At 36.0% G+C, this 26,471-nt stretch overlaps 1 protein-coding gene across 3 annotated transcripts in view; it reads right to left on the reverse strand.

Annotated features, from left to right (window-relative positions):
• STK3 (serine/threonine kinase 3) overlaps window positions 1-26,471 on the reverse strand; it is a 322,689-nt gene that overhangs the window by 28,737 nt on the left and 267,481 nt on the right. The window contains exon 11 of one of the 3 annotated variants that reach the window (XR_009536407.1): window positions 21,601-21,761. The exons of the other annotated variants lie outside the window; for them this stretch is intronic. The gene's annotated coding sequence lies outside the window, so the exon portion shown is untranslated. The remainder of the gene's footprint in view (window positions 1-21,600; window positions 21,762-26,471) is intronic. 3 annotated transcript variants of the gene reach the window in all.

The following is a 26,471-nucleotide window of genomic DNA, read 5'->3' on the forward strand; positions in this document are numbered from 1 at the left end:
TCTGACTTGTTGCATAGCTTCCAGACCTTTTCCCAACACACACACAAATATTTTTTACAAAAATGGAATTATTTTTCTTACAACTTGTTCTTATTTCTCTAAAGAGTGTATCACGGACAGCCTTCCATATCTGTACATACAAATCTGCCGCTGTACTTTGAATGAAGGCGTATACACTCAGGCACACACCCCCCACCCCAAGTCGCTAAGTTCTTTCATTTGTTTGTTCATTCATTCATGCTACAAACTTTTACTGAACGTCTACTATATTTCAGGTATGGTGCCACGCTGGGTGTGGCAATTGCCTGAGGGAGAAAAGCAACTGTCGGTGCTGCTAATACAGAATGGCAGGCCCTTAAAGGAAGCTTTCCTAGAGGAGATACACCTCAGATTAGTCTTGAAAAGTAGGTAAGAGTCAGCAAGGTAAAGGACTGAACAGTCCACATTAAAGTCTTGCAAGTTTGTGAACTTATTATACTAATATATGTACTATGTGAATGAACTATTTCACCATATTTTACTGTTTGCCTTTTTTTTCAAAGCAAATAGAAAGAAAACACTGGAACTAGATTTTTCAGTAGTGCAATTAATAATGATTAATCTAAAAATACTCTACATAATGGAAAATATAAGATTTAAAAATTTAAGACCCTCTTTCTTATATGGGCATGTTTATTACACATAATATGTACATGTGAATATATATATATATATATATATATATATATACACACACACAGTCACATAAACAAACTACATACTATAGCATACTAAATACTGCAGAATAAAATAAGTCTGATCTTTTTTGGCATTCTTGACAAAGCAAACTTAATCATCTGATTTATCCAGAAGATTTTATTTATAAATCCAATGCTTTAGAGGCAGGCCAGGAGACAACTCATATTCAACTAGTCAAATTAAATTGTATGTAGAACTTTTTTTGTTGCCTTAAAAGCCAGATTCATTTCAGTCATACAAAATCTTACAGAGTATGTTTTATGGACAAATTGTTGTATGAACCTCTGGAATACAGTCAGCTGAAGACACAGTCCTTACTCTCAAAGGGCTTCCAATTAGTATATCAGGGGCATATAGAGTCATGAGTAATTATAATACAAAAGCAGCACACAGAGAAAGAATTAATTCCGACCAGGGAAACTGATGTTAAACGGAAGGGATAGGGTTAAGCTGGGTGGAATTTCAACTAGCAAAACAGGGATGAAGGGTCCGCCAAAATAACACAGAAAGGCACAAGTAAAGACCAAGAAGTTGGAGGCTGCCACGTACGTGTAGACGATAGTGAAGTGGCAGAGTAAGACTAGAGTTGAGAGGGCACAGAGGAAGTAGGAGTGGGAAATAAGGCTGGAGAGGTAACGGGGGCAGATTATGGGGCAGCGTAGTTATCGATACATTCCAAGAAGTTCAGCCTTTATCCTACAAGAAATGAGCCATCAAAGATTCCTCTAAGGAGATATGATCAGAATAATGATGCATGAGTAGGAATGGAAAAGAAGACAGGACTAGGTAGACAGAGTAGGGGACTATGACAAAGCTCTAAGGAAGAGGTAATGAGAGATGATTAAGGACTGTAGCAGTGTAAATCAGAAGACGGGAATAGACTGAAAGACATACATTGGCAGCAGAATGAAAAAGAACTTGGGCTCCAGAAAGCGCTGGATTTGAATCCTGGCTCCTCCAAATACTTGTTTTCTGGCGTTGGGCAAGTTTAACTCCTTTAAGCTATAGGTTCCTCATCTATAAAACAGAAATATCGCAATCTGCCTGTGTAGGAAAAAACCTACAAGAAAAACAGGAAGTTGTCTGGATAAATCATGTCCACACACTTACTTATTCAACACCATATAATGACACAAAGAAGAATAAAATGTAGCCCCTATCTGGCTGGGAAAACAGATACATAAACAGAGAGGAGAGAGAGTGCAGAAAGGCATTAAAGATTGTGTAAAAAAATGGTGAAGGGATTCAAGGAAGTTTTCATAGAGGTGTTGGAATCAGGCTACTCACAACTTTGAGGTGTTTTGGTTTCACCTTGACTCACCAGGTCCTCCGCTTCACCATATATATTATAGTACACAACCCCTAGGACATTGTGCCATCTGAATTTTAGAGGTGAAAGGCAAGTCAAGAGAAAGTGGTAGAAAAAAAGGTGGGGCAAGGGGAGGAAGGGAAAAGGAAGAAAGATTAGAGGAATATGAATGAATTTTAGGCAAATACCTTCTCAGGAAACAATACTTGAAAGAAAGCCAGATAATATTTAGATTCCCAGTGTGATACAATGTCAAGGCAGCAAAACTCAAATGAAAGAATCTAACGAGTTCCAGGTGGTGGTTTAGTAGATGTTTTTCATTAGGTGAAGCTGAGTTGAGGTGGCTACTGTCGGTGTCAATGCCCTGTCTGAAAAAGTTTTAATTTAACTTCAAGCCACAAATATAGAGACTTTCGTTTAGACTGTATGCATGCATCGGTCTACCACTGATAAGTGTCAGAGTAACCTGTTTCTCCAGAAAGTGAGAGAAAAACCTGGTTGCAAAGATGTTGTCTTCAATTCTCTCATGCATCAGGTAATTTTATCTAAGTTATTCAACAAATATTTATTGAGTGCCTACTTTGTGTAAGGCACAATGGCAGATACAAGATATTATATAGATCTTGCCATCATGAGTCTCATAAATATGTTTACTGTAAAGTAGAAAGTACTACACAGCATAGAAGGGAGGTAGATTACTTTGAGTTGGGAACATTAAGGATGTGCCACTGGCATTAGGTCAGAGAGGACTATGCTGTGATATTCATTTGACAAACATTTAATAAGTAAGCCATTTACCTAAAAGACAATGAGACTCTGAGGTGTTTTAGTCCAACTCCTTCATTTAATTCACTAGGAAACAAATGCCCAGAGACTCAAACAGCTAATTCAAACATATAAGAAGAGGTCAAAACAGAATTGATACCTCCAGGCTACAAGTCCAGTACTTTCTAATACTTTATTCTGTCTCCTTCAAAACCCTCAGTCTCAGGGCTTCCCTGGTGGCGCAGTGGTTGGGAGTCCGCCTGCCGATGCCAGGGACACGGGTTCGTGCCCTGGTCCGGGAAGATCCCACATGCCGCGGAGCGGCTGGGCCCGTGAGCCATGGCCGCTGAGCCTGCGCGTCCGGAGCCTGTGCTCCGCAGCGGGAGAGGCCACAACAGTGAGAGGCCCGCGTACCGCAAAAAAAAAAAAAAAAAAAAAAAAACCCTCAGTCTATTTTGTGATGAACAATCACTATTTAAAAATACAACACATTTCATTTCTGAATTCAGTCTAATTGTTGAAAAATGCCTCCTATAACATTTAGTTAAAAACTGCCTTCATTTCTAACCAGTGGCCCCCTCTGGAGACACATAGAACATATACAATCCTATAGCCATACGGTCATCATTCACATATATGAAGACAGTCCTCATGTTTCTATTCCATTATTAGGGATTCAGGATATCACCATGGTTGGGGAACAGGCACTGGAATTAGGAAGAGCTGGATTTGAATCCCAGCTTCAACATTCACTAAGTATATGGTCACGAGCAAAGTTACTTTATATAATCTGTGTGCTCTCTTAGAAGATGGGATGTCTATGTCCTTCCTGCCTCCCATTGAAGGTAATAGCTAATAGCTATGATGGAGAGCTGGTATAACTTTTGGTATAACTGTCAGAATACTAGAGTTTCTTTATATACATTAATCTAGCACTGAATCATGTGAAGGGAAAAGTTACAAAACCGAAAAAGATGGCAGTGTTTTTTTCCCCTCCTCTTGCCTTCCCCTCCCCTCTCCCTCTCTCTCTCTTCTCTCTCTTTCTCTGGTACCAACCAGTCAATGAGTGATGGCTGTGAAATATTGAGGAAAAGCTAGATAACTGTCATGGCTTCACCAGATAGCAAACAGAGCTCTGGCAGCAGTTTTACTGACATACAATGTTGAAAAATACTTCCCTATCATATAGGGCACAAATATGTTGCTTTTTGATTAGAAAGAAAGATCCTCAAGGGTGGGATTCAGATAGTTTCATAACTTGTACCGTCTCAAATGTATTAAAAGACAGTAAAAGGTAGGACTGCTCCCTCTAGGTTCATGAGTTCTCCTAAACAATGCAGTACAAAGCTGACAGTGTTTCCTAGTTACTTGGGGAGGATGGGGACGAGTAGAAAGGAAGAACAGAAGATTTAGAATTGATTCTGTTCCTACTTCCAAATGTTACAAACCAGCTGGTAATGTTTAGTAGCAATAATCTCATCTGCTAGGCACTGCAACTAATTTCCCATATTTGGATAGGAAAAATGCCTCATGTCTGAAAGAATGACATACTGACAGGGAATACAGTGACTGACAATAAAGGTAGATACGTAGCTCCTGGGTATGAGAAAGTCAAGAACTCACCTAGAACTCACCTAGATGGTCTACAGATTGGACACACAGTTTGCAGAAGTAGAGACAGAATGAGTCAGCGTTCTCAAAGTAAGGGCTAAACTAAGAAATGGAAGACGAAAATGCAGAGAAGGTGTAGTGTCGCAGACTGGTAGCTGCCCCCCAATATCTGTTCTCTTTCTTCCATAGAAATAACATTTTTAGCTGGGCACATGACATTCAGAATAAAGACATTTACCAGTCTCTCTTGCAGCTAGGTGTAGCGATGAGACTAAGTACTGGCCAGTATTATATGGCAGTTTTGGGGCACCTTCCTCAAAAGATGGCTGGGGCATGCCCTTTTTCATCCTTTTTTCCAACCTGCTGTGTGAAATGGAGATGCCTCTCCCTTCTATCATGAAAATGAGAGTACCAGCCTAGGAATGGTGAGTGGTGAATTTCAAGAAGCGGGTCTCTAGACATATAAAATGTTTTCAATTTTTATTAAACAATGCTGTCAAAAATATCCTTAAAACTCTTTTGCACATATCTATTTCCTTAGATTACATTCCCATTAGGGGGTAAAAGGATAAAAAAATTTTAAAGATTCTGATACATATGGCCAATTTGCTCTTCTCGAAGTTTAAATTTACATGTGCGCCCCTCCTTCCCAGTCCAACATTAGGAGTTAATCTTTTTTCATTAATTGGTAAGAGCTCTTTTTATATTAAGAGTGTGGGCACCATATTATAAATACTTCTTCCCAATTTATTTGCCTTTCAATTTAGCTGATTATTTTATTGTCCAGAAACCTAAAATCTTTATGCAGTCAAATCAAACCCTTTAAAAAAGTAATTCCTGCCTTTACTATCATACCTTTAAAAAGGCTTCCCCACATCAAGATTATGTATACATATTTCCTATTACTTTTTAACTTTCATTTAATCTTTAATCCACAGGAATTTTTCCTACATATTTAGCTGATTGTACCAACACCAGATTCAACACTTTCAATAATACCTATTTATTGAGTATGTAATTAAAAATCCACTTTTATTATATTCTGATTTTTAAAAGTTAGTAGTAGGCTGTTTTAATTACTGTGGCGTTGGAAATATTTTAAAACATGCTCATGCAAATTATTCACATTATATCTTTTTTCTTTTCTTTTCTTTTTTTTTTTTGGCAAGTCTGTTTGGTTTATTCCTTCAAGTGAACTTTAGAAATACACTGTCAGGTTTGGCAAAAAGAAAAAAAAAACTGGAATTGCATTAAATGATGGAAAGAAAAAAAATTTCTTTGGTGGGGGGAGAATGTATAATTTTAAAACATTAACTCTTCCCATCCAGAAATATGGAATGTTTCTCTAAATTGTTTTTATGTCCCTTAGTTACGTTCCATAGTTTATTTCATATGGTTGGTTCTATAGTTTACTTAAGTCCTAAAGTTTACTTCGTTAGGCAAATTTCTTAAGTATGGTTGTAGATTTTTTTCATGTATTTGTGTTATTATAAGTAGGATCTTTAAAAACATTTTTGTGCTGATACAGAGGAAACATTAATTTCTGAATTTATTTTGTAACTGACCATCTTACTGGTGTGTTTTTAATTAAAATTTTCATAAATGTTAGTTGATTAATCTTGGGTTTTCTAGTTAGACAATAATATTTTCAGTTTTAAATGATTATGGTATTTCTCACTTCCTTTGCAATATTCATACTTCATTTCATTTTCTTATCTTACTGCATTAGGCAGAACTTTCAAAACAATATTAAATAATAGAGTTTAACACAGGTAATGGCTGACACCTTATTTTCACTGACTTTACAACTTAAGGCATATTTTTCTTTTACCCTGTGAAAACAGCTGTTACGTATCAGTCTTTTCCACCTTTTTATACCGCCCCCAACCCCCAACTATTCTGTAAATTTGAAGGCAAAAACTGTGTTTTAGTACTCTTTAAAATAACTATAGCACCCAGAACAGTGTCTTCCACAGAGCAAATAAATCATTAAACCGGTAGTTCTCAAACCTGGTGGATCATTGGAATCACATGGGAGCTTTTTAAAAAATGAGGTGCAAGTTCCATAAACCATTTAAAAACTTCAAATTCTCTATTCACGAGGGAGGGAATCTAGATGTTCTGAAAGCTTCTTAGGCAATTCTGATGATCCACCAGGTTTGAGAACCACTAGTCTAATATTTTTAACACTCCTGGAGATTCCGTTTCAGACCCAGGGATCTGATTTTTAACAAATCTTTCTAAATGACTCAGAGGCAGGTTTGGAAATTACTGATAATTCAGAGAAGAGATCAGAGGGGTTTTTTTTTCTCCTTTATGTTTTCTGTATTTTATGTTCTTCATATGTAAAAGTGAAAAAAATGGCAAGGTATATAAAGAAAAAGTTAATCTCCCAGCTGTACCTCCTTGAAATAACCGTTGATAACCAACTAGTGGTAACCTTCCATACCTTTTCCTTGCTTGCTTACACAAAACAAACATGAGGGGTGTGTGTGTGTGTGTGTGTGTGTGTGTGTGTGTGTGATGTGTAGTTTTGTTTTTATCAAAACAAAATAATAGCAAAGCAATTATTTTATAATCTGGCATTATATTTAAATCTATTATTGCAAATAAATGATAATGAATGCTCTCAGGACCATTTAGCATACTTATTAATAAATGAAAACCAATTTCTACTTTCTTATCTATTACAGACTTAAACATAGCAGTGAATATAAAAATATTTTCATTTTATTCTTAATTCTTTAGCAAGTGTAGGAACAATTCTGGGAAACTCAGCTATGAAGTTCAAAAACTAGCAGTTAATATACCAAAAGATATGGGTTCATAAGTCAAAACAGCATCTTAAGAACCATGAGGACAGTACTAATATAGGAAGGCTAAAAATGGCATATAAAACTTTCTTGTCTACACAAATAATAAAGTAATTAAAAACTACAAAAAGAAATCCTATTATACATGTTACTTATGCTTAGCTCTCACTCATCTTTTAGATAAAGGCTATTTTTAATACACAAGCAAAATTAAGGCTTAACTGACCTCCATTTAACATGCTTTAACAAAACATAAAAGGTAGCACTCAAATATACGCCAGAAATAACATTTTTTAAAATAGAACTGCTAATAAAGGGAAAGAATGTAAATTACTAGCTAAGAAAAAAGAACACATTCTAAAAAACTAAGTCATGACTTTGGTGAAATCACTACATTATTCATTTGTTATTACTAAATTTTCATAAAGTTTCTTTTCCATAAAGCTCAATGAAAAACACTGATTATTGTACCAATTATTAAATAGTGCAAACAAATAGTTCTAAATTCCCAACACTGAAAATGAGAAGACAGTGTGGGAGCTGCAGAGAAGAATGAGAGAGAAAAGAAAAAATAAAAGCAAGAAACAAAATAAGAAAGATATCTTCCTCTACAAAAAATGAATTAAACTTCAATTTCTGATTCATTCTGCAAGGATCTTTCTGTACAAACAGGATTTAAAGAGAGTTTTAAGAAAATGACATCTTTCTTGGCTGTCAGGAGTTTGTTAGAAGGATATCTGATTCTGTAAAGTTGGAATGGGAGAGAGAATGTAGTGGGGGATTAAACTAATCTAAAGAAGTGTGAAATTGGAGAAAGGTCTAAAAATCAAGAGAAATGTGTTGAAAATAATAATAATTTACAAAGGAAATAGTTTTGAGAAAGGGAAAAACAATCAGTGTTGTGGATAATGGAAGCAATCCTAATAATAAGTTGTTTTGCTGTGTTCTTAGAGGGAATAGGAAAATCAGAGAGACCTACAATGGTAGTTCAGGTTTGAAATTGCTAGATATTTGGCAGAATTGAGAAATGGAAAGGGGAGTAATTATTACTAATTATTAATATCTCCACTGCCACTGCCACTCCTCTCCACATCCCCAAGTCAGCACCCACCCTTATTCCCTAACTGCTCTGACCCAGAATAACACTTCTCCCTCCTTCCATCTTCACCTGGTTTCTCTATCAATGCTCCCATTGAGCATGAGGGTCCCATCCACCCTCTTTCCTCAGGGACACTTCATTCCATTGATTATCTTTATTCAACCCTCGAACTCCTACCTTAGCTCTTTCTTTTCAGCATGTAAAAATCCTCGAGTTTTTCATATCTAAGACCAAACCAAAAAATAAAAAAGTTTCCCTTTATCACCTCATATCTCCTCTTTCACAAGCTACTCCTGGAAAGAAGTCTATTTCTTCCCCTTGATTCACTGCTCATTCTGAAGCAGTCTGGCTTTAGGCCTCACCATCTCACGGAGGCTGCTTCACTTAAAAGCAACATTGACCTTCTACGTGTCAAATCCAATCTCCAGCTTTTAGCCCTCATATTGATTTAATCTTTCTGAAGCTTTTTACACATTTATGTCCTCTTTCTCGAAAAGCTCTCCTCCCTCAGTATCTAAGACATCACATTCCTTCTTCTGTCGGTGCTCCATAGGGACCCACCTCAGTCCATCTATTAGTCTCCCTCTGTTTTCATGACTTCAATTACACCAGCTCAAAAATAACCCACAATTCTGAATCTCTAGCCCCAGATAGGCATTTCTGTAGAGCTCTAATTCTGGATATGTCTCAAAAACCACTTCTTTCTGAATTCTGACAGTATTAATACATCTAAAACTAATTCATCATGTTACCCCTTAAAAAGTCATTATTCCTTAACGTAGTGAATGGAGCCATCACTCACCCAGTGGTTCAAGTAAAACATCTGGGAATCATCTGAGATCCTTTGCTCTCCCTTACTTCCTAGATCTAATCACTAGAGATTCTCTCAAAACCGTCCCTTTCCATTCATTCATTGCCTTCATGCATTTCTCATTTAGACCATGTCATATTGCAACATTCTCCTCAATGATTTCACTACCTCTAACCTCAAGCTCCTGCAATCTAATTTCTGAAGATCAGTTCACTGTAATTTTTCAGTGGCTCTCATTTTTATATAAGCTAAAATCTAAACTTCTTTATATGGCATAAATGTACCTGCCCACTTTCTTTCCTCATTCCCACCACTTCCCAACTCAACTTCAGGTTTTAGTAACACTGACTATGTCTTCCTGTGCCCACTTCTTCAGTACATGTTATAACACAATTTTCCCACTTGCCTGCCTAGTACATTCTTACTCATTCTTAGGTATCTGTTTAAATGCTAACTTCTTAAACAGCATCCCCTTTCTCTATTAGGCAGATTTTGGTGTTCTTTGTATATTCTCAATTGTAGTTTTAAAGACTCTTCCATTAAACAATGACCTTACTGCATTATAATTGTTTGTATGGGAAGCTTAACTAAATAATTGGTTTAGGTTAGGAAACTAAAATAGATCTTGTATTTCAGGTCAACAGTTATCAAACTATTCCCCAACTTAAAGAGTTTTATAATACCATATGCCCAGAAAGAAAGGTCTTTTAATTAATTTTAGGTGATTTGAGAGTAAAGAATAAGAGACCACTTATTTTTGTTTTACCATAGCAAAACATAGATTTTTGATACGTGTATTGCTCTTGATTTAAATATAATTTAAATTAAAGATCTGTAGCATTTACCCAACAAGTATTTCACTGAACAAATATTGTTTGAGCCACTATTATTAGCCAGAAGCTACCCTTGGTGCTGGAATACAGTTCTGACAGTCACAATCTCTACCCCAGAGGAATTTAAAATGTGGAGAGGAGAGATGGTTAAAAAGTAATTCCTAGAGTGTATAATGACAGCTTGATAAACGACTAGAGAAACATTTATTGAGAGACCTAACCTATCTTTTCGCCTGAGGATATCAACCTTAAACAGTGCCTAGAAAGACAGGCAAAAGACAGGTGGATAAAGAGAGGGTTTGTGACGCCAGAGAAGTCCAGACAAACCGAAGCACAGATACTGCAGAAAGGAGAACTGTGAGGAAAGAGCTGGAGAGGCACCAGGAACTAAACTGTGAAGGGATTTCTAAGAGAAGTTTAAGCTTTGCACTTGCAGTGACCAATTCAAATTTCCTCCAGCAGTCAAACCACTAAATTAAACACCTGTTTTCTAAAAGCACCACATTCCTCAACCATAGAGAAAAAATATTCTAAATAAAACTCTTCCCAGACTTCCCATCCCATGGTACCCACACCAAGCACTGAGGAAATAGATTAAACTAGAGATGTTTTACTTGCTCATCTCCAGGGTGTGTGAAAATGAAAACAATTGAGACTCAGAACTCTCAAAAGTTATCAGAGTTCTAACCATGAACTTGGTGTGCCAAGCAACATACTAAATGTTCACTTTTGAAAGAGGAGGAGTATACTTTACCTTTTTATTTGGGATAGAAGTTTGATTCTAATCTTTTTTGTTTTCCCATTCAGATGAGCACAGTAAATGGGATCATGCTTCTATATTACAGGTACATTTTTTTGAAAGTCTGTGAATACTTTAATTTAAAAGCCATGGACAGCAAACTAGAGGAGATCGGACCATGCAAAATGTTTTATAAATAGTTCCATGTGCACTCTTCATCTGGAGTCTCACTAGAGATGGATACTGACCTTGTATTTTGTACTCATTTACTCTGAATTAGCCAAACCTTCTGCTTTTAATTACACACTTAATTCACCTAGCATGGTCTAATTACAGAAAACAAAACATCATTTAAACAAAAGGTGGCCTTGAACTTAATCTATCAAAACCCCAGTTAGTTTTAAAAGTTTTCAGTTCTTAATAAACTGCCAAGACATGCAATAGCAATTTTCCAAATGTGATCATATGCTTTTATAGCAACAGCTTTACTACATAATCAAACATCTGTATATACTTTGAAAACTTGATGTATTGTCTCACTATTAATGCAAATCTGCTTAAATTTTGATAGACCTAAAAAATCTTAAAGCCAAAGTACTACATAATACTTTTAAAATATCCAAGATCATTTTGGCCTTGAAATGACAAGTTATCATAACCACGGCTACTTATTAACAAAATGGTCCAGGACTCTGTATAAGCTCATCTGTGGAATTTTTCCTAACTCTCCCCAGTATAGTAGCCCTTCCCCTCTGTGCTACCACTGTACTTTATATATCTCTCAATCACAGTATTTACAACACTGAATTGTGATTACTGGTTTAAAGATCTGTCCCCTACCTAGATTGCAAACTTTATGATAGTGGAGTTTATGCCTTTTATCTCTATACTCCCAACATGCAGCACGGTGCCTGACACAGAACAAGTCCTCAATACATGTTTGTTGAATTACTATATTTAAATATAATACTGTAAAACTATCTCAATTTGGAGATGACATGATCATGTATACAGAAAATTCTAAGGAATCCACCAGAATACTACTAGAACTAATAAATGAGTTCTGCAAGGTTGCAGGATACAAGATCAATATATAAAAATCAACTGTTTTTCTATACAGTAGCAATTACCAAACCAAAAAATGAAAATAAGAAAAACAATTCTATTTACAATGACACAAAAATAAAATATTTAGGAATAAATTTAACAAGTACAAAACTTAAACTATGAAAACTACAAAACATTTCTGAAAGAAATTAAAGAAGACCCAAATAAATGTAAAGACATCCCATGTTCATGGGTTGGGAGACAATATTGTTAAGGTTGAGATACTCCTCAACTTGATCTGCAGAATCTATAGAGCTTTGATGCAATCCCTACCAAATCTCAGTTGACTTCTTTGCAGAAAATGACAAGCTAATCCTAAAATTCATATTAAAATTCACAGAATTAAAAATAGCCAAAACATACAATGGGATATTATTCAGCCTTAGAAAGGAAGGAAATCCTGTCACAAGCTTGAGGACATTATGCAAAGTGCAATAAGCCCATTATAAAAAGTTAAATACTGTATGACTGAGCAACTGTCAGACTGTTTTCCAAATAAGTGCAGACTGTTTTCCAGGCTGCATTTATATGAGGTATCTAAAGTAGTCAAATTCATAGAAATATAACAAGGTAGAATAGTGGTTACCAGGGGCTGGGAAGAGGGGAAAATGTGAGTTGTTTAATGGATACGGAATTTTAGTTCTGCAAGCTGAAAAGAGTTCTGGAGAATGGTTGCACAGCAATGCGAATGTAAACATTACAGAACTGTACAGTTAGAAATGGTTAAGAGAGTGAATTTTACGTTATGTTTTTCATCAAAAAAAATTTTTTTCTAAATAGCCAAATCAATCTTGAAAAAGAACAACAAAGTTGGAGGACACACTTCCTGAATTCAAAACTTGCTGCAGAGCTACAGTAATCAAAATAGTGTGGTACTGTTAGGAGGATAGGCATATATATCAGTGGAATAGAATTGAGAGTCTAAAAATAAGCCCTCACATTTACGGTCAACTGATTTTCAAGAAGAGTGGCAAGTCCATTTAATGAGGGAAAGAACAGTCTTTTCAACAAATGATGCTGGGACAACTGCATACTGATGAGGAACAGAACGAAGGTGGATGCCTATCTCACACTATATACAAAAATTAACTCAAAATGGATCAAAGACCTAATCGTAAGAGCCAAAAGTATAAGACTCTTAGAAGAAAACATAAGTGCAAATCTTCATAACCTTAGTTTAGGCAATAGTTTCTTAGATATAACACCAAAAGCACAAGCAAGCAAACAAACAAACAAATAGGACTTCATCAAAATTAAAAATTTTTGTGCTTCAAAGGACCCCATACGACAGTGAAAAGACAACCCACAGATTGGGAGAAAATCCTGAAAATCATATATCTGATAAGCAACTTGATATAGAATATATAAAAATACTCTTACAACTCAATAAAAATACTAATCATCCAATAAAAAAATTGGCAAAGGATCAGAATAGACATTTCTCCAAATAATATATGCAAACAGGAAATAAGCATATGAAAAAATACTAAGATCATTAGCTGTTAGAGAAATACCAATCAAAAACACAATGAAAACAAACAAACAAAAAAAACCCACAATGAGATTCCAACTTATACCCACTAGGATGGCCATAATCAAAAATATAGATAATAGCAAGTGTTGGTGAGGATGTAGAGAAACTGGAACCCTTATATACTGCTGGTGGGAATGTAAAATAGTGTAGCCACTTTGGAAAGTAGTCTGACAATTCCTCAAAAGCTTAAACCTAGCACTATCACATGATTCAGCAATTCCATTCCCAAGAGAAATGAAAACATACGTCTACACAAAAACTTACACAAACTTGTTCATAGCAGCATTATTATAATAACTAAAGTACATAAAAGATGGGGGAGGGGAGGAACAGTAATTAGAACTAAGGCTCAGAAAGTCATGGCAGTTAGGGAAAGCTACAGCTTAGCGTGGCAACAATCTAAACCATCAGTTGATAAATGGAAAACTAAACGTGGTATATTCAAACAATGGAATATTATTTGGCTATAAACAGGAATGAGGTGCTGATATATACAGTAACATGGATGAACCTTGAAAACATTAAGTACAAGAAACCAGACAGAAAAAGCCTCATATTACATGATTCCATTTAGATGAAGTGTCCAGAATAGGCAAACCTATAGATTTAAAAGACAGAAAGTAGGCAGTCTGTATATCTTCTTTGGAAAAATGTCTATTTAGGTCTTCTGCCCATTTTTGGACTGGGTTGTTTGTTTTTCTGATAATGAGCTACATGAGCTGCTTGTAAATTTTGGAGATTAATCCCTTGTCAGTTGCTTCATTTGCAAATATTTTCTCCCATTCTGAGGGTTGTCTTTTTGTCTTGTTTATGGTTTCCTTTGCTGTGCAAAAGCTTTTAAGTTTCATTAGGTCCCATTTGTTTATTTTTGTTTTTATTTCCATTTCTCTAGGAGCCAGGTCAAAAAGGATCTTGCTGTGATTTATGTCAGAGTGTTCTGCCTATGTTTTCCTCTAAGAGTTTGATAGTGTCTGGCCTTACATTTAGGTCTTTAATCCATTTTGAGTTTATTTTTGTGTATGGTGTTAGACAGTGTTCTAATTTCATTCTTTTACATGTAGCTGTCCAGTTTTCCCAACACCACTTATTGAAGAGGCTGTCTTTTCTCCACTGTATATTCTTGCCTCCTTTTTCAAAGATAAGGTGACCATATGTGCGTGAAAGAATGCTCAACATCATTAATCATTAGAGAAACGCAAATCAAAACTACAATGAGATATCACCTCACACCGGTCAGAATGGCCATCATCAAAAAATCTACAAACAATAAATGCTGGAGAGGGTGTGGAGAAAAGGGAACCCTCTTGCACTGTTGGTGGGAATGTAAATTGATACAGCCACTATGGAGAACAGTATGGAGGTTCCTTAAAAAACCAAAAATAGAACTACCATACGACCCAGCAATCCCACTACTGGGCATATACCCTGAGAATACCATAATTCAAAGAGTCATGTACCAAAATGTTCATTGCAGCTCTATTTACAACAGCCAGGACATGGAAGCAACCTAAGTGTCCATCAATAGATGAATGGATAAAGACGATGTGGCGCATATATGCAATGGAATATCACTCAGCCATAAAAAGAAACAAAATTGAGTTATTTGTAGTGAGGGGGATGGACCTAGAGTCTGTCATACAGAGTGAAGTAAGTCAGAAAGAGAAAAACAAATACCGTATGCTAACACATATATATGGAATCTAAAAAAAAAGTCATGAAGAACCTAGGGGCAAGACGGGAATAAAGACACAGACCTACTAGAGAATGGACTTGAGGATATGGGGAGGGGGAAGGGTAAGCTGGGACGAAGTGAGAGAGTGGCATGGACATATACACACTACCAAACGTAAAACAGATAGCTAGCGGGAAGCAGCCGTGTAGCACAGAGAGATCAGCTCGGTGCTTTGTGACCACCTAGAGGGGTGGGATAGGGAGGGAGGGAGGGAGACACAAGTGGGAGGGGATATGGGGATATATGTATATGTATAACTGATTCACTTTGTTATAAAGCAGAAACTAACACACCATTGTAAAGCAATTATACTCCAATAAAGATGTTAAAAATACATCCAGGAAAAAATGAATAAATAAATAAAAGATAGAAAGTAAATTAGCTATTGCCTAGGGGTGGGGGACAGGGTAGTGATGGCTGGCAGTGCTAGTTTGGTTTTTCAGTTAATGAAAATGTTCTAAAATTGATTATGATGATGGATCCCCAACTCTGTGAATATACTAAACAAATATACTAAAAATGAACTGTACACTTTAAATGAGTGAATTGTGAATTACAGCTCAATAAAGCTGTTACACAAACACACATATACATACACAGACAATTTAGAATATTAAATGACCAAAATCTGTTTCTGGGGAAGAAGCAAGTGATGATGCGAAAGTACAGTTGACCCTTAAACAACACAGGGGTTAGTGGTGCCAAGCCTCCACGCAGTGGAAACTTGTATATAACTTAGAGTCGGCCCTCTGCATCCAAGGTTCCTCCGTAAATGCTGCTCCACATCTGTGAATTCAACCAACTGCAACTGTGTAGTACTGTAGTATTTGCTGTTGAAAAAAATCTGCATATAATGGATCCGTGCAGTTCAAACCCATGTTGTTCAAGGGTCAACTGTACCAGGCTTCAAATGACTGAAGCAATGTCTTCACACCTAAATTGTTTCCCTGATTCTTAACGGAAAAATTACTAAAAATATAAGGAACTTGTTTGCACTTTAGATACATTATAACACATTATAACTCCAAAATGCTCTCCTTTTCAGACAACAATGTGTGGCTAGTAGTACAGTGATAATAAATAACCTACCTAAGGAAGTAATAGTTAAAATTTCAGAGTAAATTTTTCTTAAAAAAGCATTTAGGCAAAATTAGAAGGGAAATATTATAACAACTGAATATCAGAAATGCTCACATAGAAAATGGTGGCAGCAAACACAGAAAAATAGTTATTGAATAAGAGAAGACCACAAGACTGTCATAAGGGTGCAGCTCTATTTACAGTAGCCAGGACATGGAAGCAACCTAAGTGTCCATCGACAGATGAGTGGATAAAGAAGATGTGGCACATATATACAATGGAATATTACTCAGCCATAAAAAGAAACGAAACTGAGTTATTTGTAGTGAGGTGGATGGACCTAGAGACTGTCATACAGAGTGAAGTAAGTCAGAAAGAGAAAAACAAATACCATATGCTAACACATATATATGGAATCTAGAAAAAAAAAGGTTCTGAAGAACCTAGGGGCAGGACAGGAATAGAGACGCAGACGTAGAGAATGGACTTGAGAACACGAGGATGGGGAAGGGTAAGCTGGGACGAAGTGAGAGAGTGGCATGGACATATATACACCACCAAATGTAAAACAGACAGCTAGTGGGAAGCAGCTGCATAGCACAGGGAGATCAGCTCAGTGCTTTGTGTCCACCTAGAGGGGTGGGATAGGGAGGGTGGGAGGGAGATGCAAGAGGGAGGGGATATGGGGATATATGTATACATATAGCGGATTCACTTTGTTATACAGCAGAAGCTAACACACCATTATAAAACAATTATACTCCATTAAAGATGTTAAAAAAAAAAAAAAGACTGTCATAAGGGTCATTTCGGCCTAGTAAATGAAAAACTAGATGTGGGTTCTGTAAAGTGAGAGCTGGGGAACTAAAACAATTCAAAAGAAGAATAAGCCTAGAAGTACGTAAAAGATGGGAAGGAACAGTGATGAGAACTAAGGCTCAGAAAGTCATAGCAGTTAGGGAGACCTACAGCTTAGAATGGAATTTTAAAAAATATATGGAAAAAGAAAAACCCTCCCAAATCTTTTAGCTTTCAAATCTCCATGTGAAAATCTGGACAGAGGCAGGAGTAGAGAAAATCCCCATTATCACGTTCTTCTAGTATGAATGGGGCAGGAGGAGGAGGGGGGAACCTCTTAAGTAAGCTGCTAATGAGGAGAGATCCCAGAAACTGGTTCCTGTGTTCCATCCTGTAGTCACATGTTATCTCTACTGAGTGATAAAACCAGGAGTAGAGGTGAACTCTGGTAGGTACGATACAAAGCATGACATGGCCTTGCCCTGCAAGAGATTTTCTTCATAAAATAAATCATTATTTCATGTTACTATAATAATTTTTCATTATCATTTTTTGGGGGGATTAGGGAGGATCTTTTGCACTGAAAGGGTTTATGAAGCTAAACTGCTTGTCAAGATCACCAAGGACCTCCTTTGTTGCTAACTATTCGATAGTAAGTGATCAGTCCTCGTTTTGAGCTTTAGCAGAATCTGAACCAGTTGATCACTCCCTCCTTTTAGAACATTTTCCTCACTTAACTTCCAGGATACCACACTCTCCTGGCTATCTTCCTACCTCCTTGATTGTTCCTTTTCAGTCTCTTTTGCTGGTTCCTCCTCTTCTCCTCCATCTTTTAACATTGCTATGCTCTGAGGACTGATCCTTAAACCTTGTGGTAGGCTGAATAATAATCCCTCAAGATACCATGTCCTAATTCCTGGAACCTGTGAATGTTACCTTATATGGCAAAGACTCTGAAATGTGATTAAGTTGAGGGTCTTAATTTAAAGTCCTAAAGATGGGGAAATCATTCTGAATTATCTGGATGAGCCCTGAATGCAATCACAAGTGTTCCTACATGAGGAAGGGAGAAGGAGATTTCACACAGAAGAAGGGACTACAAGACAAGAAATGCAAGGAATACAGCTCTAATTAGATGTTGAAAAAGGCAAGGAAACAAATTCTCTCCTAGAGTCTCTGGGGAAAGTGTGGCCCTGCTGAAATCTTGATTTAGTTCCATTAGACATTTTGGATTTCTGACCTCCAGAACCATAAAAAAATAAATTTCTATGCTTTAAACCACTAAGCTTGTGGTAATTTGTTATAGCAACCATAGGAAACAAGTAATAGTAAACTAATTTAATTGGTAAGGGCTCAGAATGATGCTGCTGTTGAGGGTTCAGAAAGAGATGAGAAACATCTTATTAGAAACTGAAGAAAAGGTGATTTTTGTTATATTGTGGCAGAAAGCTTAACTGAATTGTGTCTTGCAGTTATGTGGAGAGCAGAAACTGTAAATGATGGACTTGGACATTTAGCTGAGGAGACTTCCAAGCAAAGCACTTAAGTTGCAGTCTGGATTCTTTTTACAGCTTATAATAAAATGCAAGAGGAATGAGATAGATTGAGGGAAGAAATGAACAAAAATCTAAGCAAAAAGAAACCAGTACTTGATGATTTGAAAATTCTCAGCCTATCTGTATTTCAAAAGATGTTCAAATTAGGAGATACATTGTTAGAAAAACATGTTCTGGAGAGAAGGTCAAGGATGTGGCTGGACAACCTTTTGCTAATGTTGAAGAGATTAGGTGTGTGATTCATGCATCCCCTCAACCATCTCAACAGAAGCCAGGAACAGTGATGGGATTATCCAGGAAAGATCTGTGGAGAAACTTCTTGTTTAATGGTGTGAAACTATGTGTCATACACAGGAAACTCACAAGATTTTTGAAAATGTTATACCAGCAGCAACACTACCTGCTTGCCTTGAAAAGGATCAAGGATAGGATGAAATGAAGGAAGACTGTCGAACTTCCAAAATTCTGCAAGCAGGAAACAGGTTGATAAAATACTTAGCTACAAATGTGATACCTTTCAAGAAAAATGAAGGGTGACTCAGAGGGTGGAACATATGGCCCAGAGGGCAGAGCCTCAAGTCACAGAAGATTACTCTCAGGCCTTGAAACCTAGTAAGATTTTCAATACTGGATTTTAAAATTTCCTGGGACCAGTGAGTCCTTTCTTCCTTCCATTGACTCTCTTTTGAAATAACTGTAACTGTTATCTTATGCCTGTCCCACCACTGTATTCTGGGGGCATATAATTTGTCTCCTAGTTCAACAGGTCCATGATGGAGAGGAATTTTGTTCCAGAATGGATCATAACTAGAGTATACCCATACCTGATTTAGATGATGAGATTTGGGACTTCTAAGCTAATAATATTTAGATGAGATTTTGGACTTTGAGTGAATGTTACAATGGGTCGAGACTTTGGAGATGTTGGGTTGGGGTGAATGTATTTTGCATGTGGATACACATGAATCCTTGGGGGACACAGGGAAGACCGCAGTAAGCTGTATAAAGGCCCCCCAAGATGTCCATGTCCTAATACCTGGAACCTATGAATATTACTTTACATGGCAAAGACTTTGCAGAAGTGATTAACTTAATAATCTTGAGATGGAAGATTATCCTTGAATACCTAGGTGGGCCTTAAATGCAATCATAAGTGTCCTTTTAAAAAGGAGGCATAAGAAGAATCCACACAGATGAAAAAGGTCATGTGACAGAAGCAGAAGGAAGCAGTTAAGATAGAAAAGATGCTAGTGTACTCCAGTGGCTTTAAAGATGGAGAAAGGGGCTATGAACCAAGGCTTCAAGGAATGCTGCTCTAGATGCTCAAAAATGAAACAGGTTCTCTGCGAAAGCCTCTAGAAGGAGCACAGTCCTGCTGATAGCACAATTTAGCCCTGTAAGACTTAGTTTAGACTTCTGACTTCCAGAACAATAAAAAAACAAACTTCTATTGTTTTAAGCCACTAAGTTTGTGGTAATTGATTACCACATTTTTTCCGACAGCCATAGGAAACTAATACAGATTCCTTCTCTTTTCCATATAAACTCACTCATTTGAAGAGTCCCTTGAAGATCCCATTCAACCTCATGGCTTTGAATACCATCCATATACTGATGACTCTCCAAATCCAGCCTACATGTCTCTCCCAAACTCCCAACTTGTATATACAAACAAAGGTCCTGGTATTTCATAGCGAGTTAAACAAACAGACCAATGGGATAGGACAGAGCCTCCAAATAGAATCTTTCATATACAGACACTTGATCCATGAGAGAGATGGAATTTCACAAAGTGGAGAAAGAATGGACTTTCCAGTATATGATGCCAGCCAACTAGTTATAAAATTAGACCCCTATCTGACTCAAAAACCAAAGTGATTTATTTACGTACACACAAAAGCATGCACATGAATGTTCACAGCAGCTTTATTCATAACCACTAAAAACTGAAAGCAACCTAGATGCCCTTCAAAAGGTGAATAGATAAACAAACTGTGGTGCATCCATACAATGGAATATTATCCAGCGATTAAAAAAAAAAGAGCTATCAAGCCATGAAAAGACATGGAGAAAACTTACATGCATATTGCTAAGTGAAAGATGCCAGTCTGAAAAGGCTACATACTATATATGATTCCAATCATATAACACTTTGGAAAAGAAAAACTACAGAGACAGTAAAAAGATCAGTGATTGCCAGGTGTTTGAGGAAAAAGAGGGAGGGATGAATAGGTGGAGCACAGGGGATTTTAGAGCAGTTAAGCTATTCTGCATGAAACTATAAAGGTGGTTACACAACATTATGCATTTGCCAAAATCTATAGAACCGTACAACACAAAGAGTAAATCCTAATGTAAACTATGGACTTTAGTTAATAATAATGTATCACTATTTGTTTATCAATTGTAACAAATATACCACACTAACAGAAGATGTTAATAATTGGGGGAAACTGCAGGGTGGAGGGGAGAGAGAGGGAAAACATGGAAACTCTGTACTTTCTGCTCAACTTTTCTGTAAACCTAAAACTTCTCTAAAATATGAAGTCTACTAACTAAAACAAAACAATGTGGAAGGTAAAACTGTAAAATTTTAGAATTCAACAAATAAGATACATTTATGTCGTTTTAAATATGACCCAGAAAGAGCGTACCTTAACAGAGAATACTGAATCCAATTATATTAAAATTAAGAACTTCTATCATAAAAAAAATTACACAGTGAAATAAGCCACAAAATGGTAGAAAATATTTGTACCAATATAACTGAAACAAAACAAAACAAACAACATCCAGAATATATAAACAGCTCCTATAAAGCAATAAGAAAAGACAAATAACTCTAACAGAAAACTAAAAGACTTGAACAAGCACTTCACTGAAGAGGAAATTAGAATGGCCAAAATCTATGGGAACCACATAAAATTATATTCAATCCCATTAGTGGTGAGGGAAATATGATAATGAAATATCATTTGACAGCCACCAGATTGGTGAAAATTCAAAACCTGGCAACAGCAAATTAATGAAGAGTACTGAGCAACGGGAACTCTTAATGTAAACTGGTACACCCACCTTGGAAAATAATAGTGCATAATCGAGTAAAGTTGAAGATGCAAATATTCTACTATTCAGCAATTTCTAAACACCTATTGGAAAATACTATAATGAAATTCTTGCACTTGTTCTCTGGGAAACATGTATAAAAATGTTCATAGCAGCATTGTCTGTAATAGCTAAAGATGAGAAATGATTCAAATATTAGTCAACAGAGAATGGATGTATAAAACAGAAAAAAAAAAAATCACTTAGTGGAATACTATATAGCACTGAAAATGCATAAACTACAGTTTCATAAATCAAAATGGGATCATGATCCTCAAAAGTATACCCTAGAGCAAATCACAGAAGCATACACAAAATATTATTCCATTTATATAAAGTTCAAATCCAGCAAGACCAAATAATATATTGTCAAATCCAGCAAGACTACATAATATATTGTTTAAGAATATATACCTTTTTATGGCTAAGTAATATTTCATTGTGTGTGTGTATATATATCATATATATATTGTGTGTATATATACAGCACATATATATCATGTGTGTGTCTGGCTGTCTATAATCTATCTATCACATCTTCTTTATCCATTTATCTCTTGATGACCACTTAGGCTTCCATATCTTGGCCACTGTAAATAATGCTGTTATAAATACTAGGGTGTATGTATCTTTTCAAACTAATGTCTTCATTTTCTTCAGACATATACCCAGCAGTGAAATTGCTGGATCATATGTTAGTTCTATTTTTACTTTTTTGAGGAACCTCCATACTGTTTTCCACAGTGGCAACTTACATTCCCACCAACAGTGCATACAAAGTGGATGGACCTAAAGGGTATTATACTTAGTGAAATAAGTCAGACAGAGAAAGACATATACTCTATGTTATCAATTATATGTAGAATCAAAAAATAAAACAAATAAATGTATATAACAAAACAGAAACAGATTCACAGATATAGAGAATAAACTAGTGATTACCAGTGGGGAGAGGGAAGGAGGAAGGGGCAAGATACAGTATGGGATTAAGAGATACAAACTACTATGTATAAAATAAATAAGCAACAAAGATATATTGAGAGCACAGGGAAATACATTATTTTGTAATAACTTTAAATGGAGTATAACCTATAAAAACATCAAATCACTATGTTGTACATCTGAAACTAATATAATATTGTAAATCAACTATACTTCCAAAAAAAAGTTTTTTAAAAAAAGTCAACAGATATATATAAATGAAAAAAAAAAAAAAAGAATATACACCTGGTTGGTAAAACTACAAAGAAGAGAACAGTAATAATTACCACAAAAGCAAGAATAGTGGATACTGCTATAGGGACAGGAGGGGAAACAGGGGGCTTCTAAGAAACTGTAATTTATATTGCCTAACCTAGGTGGTGGGTATTTGGGCATGTGTATAACTATTCTTAAAACTATACCTATAATGCTTGATGCAAAAAATTTAAGACTATAAATACAAATATAACAATTATAAAAGGTAAAGGTAGAAACAAATATAAATAAAAGCAACTGTAGAAATATAAATATAATTTACATATGTTGCCTTGGGTCAAATATTTAAAATGCTACATACCTTGACAAAAAGTAGCATAATTTACAGAAAGGGAGTGTATATATTTTCCCTAACTCTTTATGATAAAAAATTCCAAATATCCATAGAAAAGTTAAAGTAGTAGTATAATGAACACACCCATATAACTGCTTTGCTTCAACTGTTAACATTTTACTGTATCTCCTCACTTGCTTTCTACACACACACTAACATTTTACTGTATCTCCTCTCTTGCTTTCTACACACACACACACACACACACACACACACATTTTTATTTTGAGCCACTGGAAAGTGTATGCAGAACATCACGACACATTACATCTAAATACTTCAGCATGCATCTTCTGAGAATAATGTTGTTTTCCTACCTTACCACATGCTACTATTGTGCCCAAGAAAATGAACATTAAGTCTATAAAATCACCTAATATAGGGACTATATATTTTGTGAAGAACAGAAAACCTGGGAAACATACACAACAATATGCCTAAATGAAAGGTTACCCATAATAAATTCACTAAATATTCTGAGGAAATAAATATTCACTTACTTCAACAACTCACCAGTATTACTTATGGACTAAGTTTAACTAGGCCAAGATGGGTGGAGCCAAATTCCCAACAACATATACTGTTATGAAATTTTTATTTTTAAATAAAAAATCACAACATGTGGTTTGACACTAGAATAGAATATTTGAAATTAGAACTGTCCAGGAAAACTCACGCTGTGTGATCACTGTAAACAGACTACAATGAGATCAGGGCGGTTCCATTACAAAGTCGGTTTAAAAGAGACAAGGTAACAAAGTTGTCATCCTGAGCCAAGTCCAGGAAAAATAAGAGTGGATTGAGACCCCCTGCCATGTAAGATGAACTAGGCTCTTGCGGCATAACCATACATGTATCACAACCAATTTCCTATATATATAGTGAATAGATTTCATTGCCCCAGTATGTAAAGTCCTGAAAAATCCAATTAAAAATATTTCATTTCAGACTTAAAATTATATCTATGTTTTTAAAGAAATACTCTATATTATCTATTATTATAGTTGGCAAATTCCTAAGTCAAAGGAGATAGTCCGTTTAAAATAAAGACTGTTGTAAGAGACAAGGATACTACATAACGATCAAAGGATCAAACCAAGAAGAAGATATAACAATTGTAAATATTTGTGCACCCAACCATAGGAGCACCTCAATATATAAGACAAATGTTAAGAGACATAAAAAGAGAAATTGACAGTAACACAATAACAGTGGGGGACTTTAACACCCCACTGACATCAATGGACAGATCATCAGACAGGAAATCAACAAAGAAACACAGGCCTTAAAAGACACATTAGACCAGATGGACTTAACTGATACTTATAGAGCATTTCATCCAGAAGCAACAGAATACACATTCTTTTCAAGTGCACGTGGAACATTCTCCAGGATAGATCACATGCTGGGCCACAAAGTAAGCCTTTTTGTAAATATAAGAAAACTGAAATCACATCAAGCATCTTTTCTGCCCACAATGCTATAAGGCTAGAAATCAACTACAGGGAAAAAACTGCAAAAAACACAAACACATGGAGGCTAAACAATATGCTACTAAACAACCAATAGATCATTGAAGAAATCAGAGGAAATCAAAAATACCTAGAGATAAATGAAAAGGAAAACACAACAATCCAAAAACTATGGGACACAACAAAAGCAGTTCTAAAAGGGAAGTTTATAGTGATATAAGCTTACCTCAGGAAACAAGAAAAATCTCAAATAAACAACCTAACCTTATGCCTAAAGCAACTAGAGAAAGAACAAACAAAACCCAAAGTTAGTAGAAGGAAAGAAATCATAAAGCTTTCAGAGCAGAAAGAAATGAAAGAGACTAAAAAAATAGAAAAGATCAATAAACTAAACTGGTTCTTTGAAAAGATAAACAAAATTCATAAACCTTTGGCCAACCTCACGAAGAAAAAAAGGGAGAGGGTCCAATCAATAAAATCAGAAATGATAAAGGAGAAGTTACAAACAATACCACAAAAATACAAAGGACCATAAGAGACTACTATGAACAACTATGTGCCAATAAATTGGACAACCTAGAAGAAATGGATAAATTCTTAGAAAGGTATGATCTCCCAAGACTGAACCAGGAAGAAACAGAAAATAAGAACAGACCCATTACCAGCACTAAAATTGAAACAGTAATTTAAAAACTCCCAACAAACCAAAGTCCGGACCAGATGGCTTCACAGGTGAATTCTAGCAAACGTTTAGAGAGGAATTCTAGCAAACATTTACCACCTATCCTTCTGAAACTCTTCCAAAAGAGCTGGCAAGGAAGGACACTTCTGAACTCATTCTATGAGGCCACTGTCACCCTGATACCAAAACCAGACAAAGATATCACATGAAGAAAAGAAAATTACAGGCCAATATCACTGATGCACACAGATGCAAAAATCCTCAACAAAGTGTTAGCAAACCAAATCCAACAACACATTAAAAGGATCATACACCATGATCAAGTGGGATTTATTCCAGGGATGCAAGGATTTTTCAAGATTTGCATATCAATCAATGTGATACACCACATTAACAAATTGAAGAATAAAAACCATATGATCATCTCAACAGATGCAGAAAAAGCTTTTAATAAAATTCAACATCCATTTATGATTAAAAAAAACTCTTCAGAAACTGGGCATAGAGGGAACATACCTCAACATAATAAAGGCCATATATGACAAACCCACAGCTAATATCATACTCAATGGTGAAAAGCTGAAAGCATTTTCTTCTCTAAGATCAGGAAAAAGACAAGGATGTCCACTCTTGTCACTTTTATTCAACATAGTTTTGGAAGTCCTAGCCACGGCAATCAGAGAAGAAAAAGAAATAAAAGGAATCCAAATGGGAAAAGAAGTAAAACGGTTTGCAGGTGACATGATGCTATACACAGAAAATCCTGAAGATGTTACCAGAAAAGTACTAGAGCACATCAAAGAATTCAGTAAAGTTGCTGGATACAAAAAAAATTTTTTAAATAAATTTATTTATTTATTTATTTTGGCTGTGTTAGGTCTTCGTTGCTGCGTGCAGGCTTTCTCTAGTTGCAGCGAGTGGGGGTTACTCTTCATTGCAGCGCGTGGGCTTCTCATTTCAGTGGCTTCTCTTGTTGTGGAGCGCGGGCTCTAGGCACACGGGCTTCAGTAGTTTCAGCATGCGGGCTCTAGAGCGCAGGCTCAGTAGTTGTGGCGCACGGGCTTAGATGCTCCACGGCATGTGGGATCTTCCCAGA

Source organism: Lagenorhynchus albirostris, chromosome 17 (assembly GCF_949774975.1).
Source record: "Lagenorhynchus albirostris chromosome 17, mLagAlb1.1, whole genome shotgun sequence".
NCBI classification, from domain to species: Eukaryota; Metazoa; Chordata; class Mammalia; order Artiodactyla; family Delphinidae; genus Lagenorhynchus; species Lagenorhynchus albirostris.